Genomic DNA, 3748 nt, shown 5'->3' on the forward strand with positions numbered 1-3748 from the left:
CCAGTACTCTACCATGAACACCTCTAGAGATATGCAGTATAAAACAGTAAATTTGTACGGGAGGAACCATGTCCCCTTTTCGAATAAAGCAAATTTTTCTCCATAAGTATGGAATTAATTTTGTATACACATATCGGTGCTAAGTTCCAGTCCTCGGCAATAAACTCCTCCAGAGATATGTAGCACAGAAAAATGAATTTGCATGGGAGTTGCCACGCCACCTTTTCCAATAACTTTAATTTTTCTCCATGAGTATGGTATTAGTTTCACATACATACATACATATGTATTTCCATACCAAGCTTGAGTACTTTAACCCAAACATTTGAAGTGATATGCAATATGAAACTTTTAGTCAGTATGGGAGGTGCTACGCCCATTTTTCAAAAACGTCCATTTTTCTCCGTGAATATGAATATGATTTCACACAGTGTTGGCAAAACGGTAATCTGATTAACGATTAAAAATTAATGATTAATATGTTAATCGCTTTTGACGGTTAAAATTAATTAGTTGTAATCAACTGTACGATTAATGACTAAATTTTTTTAATCCTTAATCGCTGGCTGCGATTACTATTAATTAACTTTAATCATCAATCGTTAATCCAATTAAAAATAAAATCTGATTAAGTTGTCTAGTTTGTCCGAATTTGAAACCAAATACCAGTTATAGTAATTATTTTGCGTTTTACGCTTATAAAAAGCACATAATAATAAAAAGCATGTAAAAAAAATTATAATTATTGTTAATAGTAATAGATTAACTGGGAACTTTTATAAACCTAGTTTGTAAAACGTTTGTTGGTACAGATCTGAAAATGCACACCAAATTGCTCAGATTGATGAGGAAATCCGACTTAGCCATACCGGATTAACTTGCTTTGTGTGCACAGGAAAATTCAAGCATAAATTAATTAATCACCTAACCTACTTGATCAAATTAAGAGTTATTGAGTTAATTTTTTTTAATCGCGGTTACGATTAACTGTTTAGTCAGATTAAAATAAATCATGATTAACTGTAATCGGATTGATTTTAATCGAATTAACTGATTGATTAAAAAATCAATCGATTAATGTCAACATTGATTTCACATACGTATCTCTATACCAAGTTCCAGTTCTCTCCCACTAATACTTCCAGAAATACATATGTAATAAGGAAATTCCAATTTGTATGGGAGGGGCCTTGAATTATCGAACTTACTTTCAGTCTAAGACCATCCTTGCGAAATCCGTAGTAAGTGTAGCAAATTTCGTTCTAATCGGGAAACCGGTTAATGAAGTAGCCTAATTTTCAATCCAGGTCATAAACCATCTGTGAGCAAAACTTAATTCTTAAACAGGTGGCAAATCCTTAAAAAAGTAGCCTATTTTCCAATCTAGGTCATATGCTATCTATGTGCAAACTTTCATGCAAATCTGTTGAGTCATTTTCGCGTATTAATTTAATTAAACATTCCTAATAGGTGGCAACTTTTAAAATAGTAGCCTATTTTCCAATCTAGGTCATATGCTATCTATGTGCAAACTTTCATGCAAATCTGTTGAGTCATTTTCGCGTATTAATTTAATTAAACTTTTTTAACAGGTGGCAACTCTTCCAAAAAATTAGCCTATTTTCCACTGTAGGTCATAAGCTATCTGCTTGCAAAATTTTATGCAAATCCGTTCAGACTTTTCCGCGTATTAGTTTAATTAAATTTTTTAGCAGGTGGCAACTCTTAGAAAAAGTAGCCTATTTTCCAACCTAGCTTGTAAGCTATTTGTGTGAAAACCTCCATGCAAATCATTTCCACGTATTAGTTAAATTAAACATTTCTAACAGGTGGACCTCTTAAAAAAGTAGCTTACTTTCCAACCTAGATAATTAGCTATCTGTGTGCAAAATTTCATGCAAAACCGTTCACTCGTTTCCGCGTATTAATTGAATTAAACTTTTTTAACAGCTGCCAACTCTTTAAAAAAAGTAGCTTACTTTCCAATCTAGGTCATAAGCTATCTGTGTGCAAATTTTCATGCAAATCTGTTCAGTCGTTCCCGCATATTAAATAAACTAAACTATTTTAACAGGTGGAAACTCTTAAAAAAAATACCTATTAACCAATCTGGCCCATAAGCTATCTGCGTACAAAATTGCATGCAAATCCGTTCAGCCCTTTCCGCGTGGTGATTTCCCAAACATCCAAAAATACAAACTTTCACATTTATAATATTAGTAAGATAAGATTAAAACTAACCCGTTGATTTTTGAACTAACGTCCTTAGCTAATCGGATTCAGCGATATAATTTTCATAAATTTACGAAACTGGAGCCTACGATATATGTATACAGTAATAGATTTACGTGTGCATAATGAAACAGATAGTTTCCAAAAAATAGTTTATACTGGAAATGCCTTTCCATTTCTCTTTTCGTTCGTCCTTCTGCTTTCGTAGATTTTCTGTATGTCATCATTTCAAAGACACACTGTCAACAACTGATTATACATATATTTTAACTACCAAGAAAAAGAACAACTTATAAATGTGCACGACGCTAATATGTCGGAACGATAAATGAACTGAAGGTTTTGTTCAATAACTTTCTTTCTAAATGCATATTTTTGAATACTCAAACAAATAGAGTTTTTTGCTATTTAAAAAGAACTTTTCAAAACATATCTTAATTTGATATCCTCCTTCTAATTACAGAGCTTCCTGAAATCATATTGGCACCTGAGAGTCAAGTAATAAATTCTGGAAAATCCTTTACCTTAGAATGTGATGCAGACGGAGACCCTACACCCAATATTTTATGGTTGTTCAATGGATATCCATTAAAACAAGATGGCCGTGTAACATTAGACAATGAAAACACCGAGCTTACGATAGACAATGCATTAAAAGAAGATACAGGTAAGAGTTCTAAACTTATATTGGATTCAAAAGGCATTTAGTGCCGTTTGTAACCTCAAATGTTAACTGACTTCCATAATGTCAAATGTGTACCTTTCCAAAACGCTACCAAAAAGTTATTGAAAAGCAAGGTTTATACAGTAAACCCGCTTAAGTACCTCACGAAAAATGTCAGCTTTTTGAGGTACTTAGGCGGGTTGGGTACTTAAAAGAACCCGCTTAAGTACCTCGATTCGGGTACTTAAGCGAACATGATGTAAATAAAATTGAGTAAAACATGAACATTTATTAAAGTATACGTAATTTAAAACCAAGATTGTAGCATTATTTAAAGAAGTAAACATATAAAGGAAAACTTTGTTTAAAAAAAAAACAGTTAAAACATTGTTATGTCAATTTCACAAGAATTTGATTTAAAAGTCATTGATTACATATATTTATACATACCCAAAAACAGGGTATATCATTTTGGAACAACATTAAAATGATATTGTTTGCCTTTTATGTTACTTTATTAATTTTTAAAATGTTTCAATTAAAAAAAATTCATTCCCTAACAAATTTTATAGAAACTTAACATATAAGCATACAATTTTGCAGAACACTGAACAAAGGTCATCAAAATTTCAAACTTGTTTTTCAGAAGTGTTAAAATTTTTTATGAGTATGCAGTTTTATGGCCCATTCAATTTTAGTGTAATAATGCGCAGGTTTCAAGTGGCTAAAAATTACCATTGATATTTTAGAATTCCTTTTGCCAAAAGTGTCTAGCGCTGCCACTGAATTTCNACTTGTTTTTCAGAAGTGTTAAAATTTTTTATGAGTATGCAGTTTTATAGCCCATTCAAT

At 31.7% G+C, this 3748-nt stretch overlaps 1 long non-coding RNA gene across 1 annotated transcript in view; it reads left to right on the forward strand.

The window, feature by feature from the left end:
* The window catches only part of LOC108376122 (uncharacterized), a 10720-nt gene extending 7824 nt beyond the window's left edge, over positions 1-2896 (forward strand). The window contains exon 3 of the long non-coding RNA XR_001849236.1: positions 2696-2896. This is a non-coding gene — a long non-coding RNA (uncharacterized LOC108376122). The remainder of the gene's footprint in view (positions 1-2695) is intronic.
* Positions 2897-3748: the final 852 nt, after the last annotated feature.

This window comes from Rhagoletis zephyria, unplaced genomic scaffold, assembly GCF_001687245.7.
Source record: "Rhagoletis zephyria isolate East Lansing unplaced genomic scaffold, Rhagoletis_zephyria_1.1 Rzeph_scaffold_09917, whole genome shotgun sequence".
Classification (NCBI taxonomy): domain Eukaryota; kingdom Metazoa; phylum Arthropoda; class Insecta; order Diptera; family Tephritidae; genus Rhagoletis; species Rhagoletis zephyria.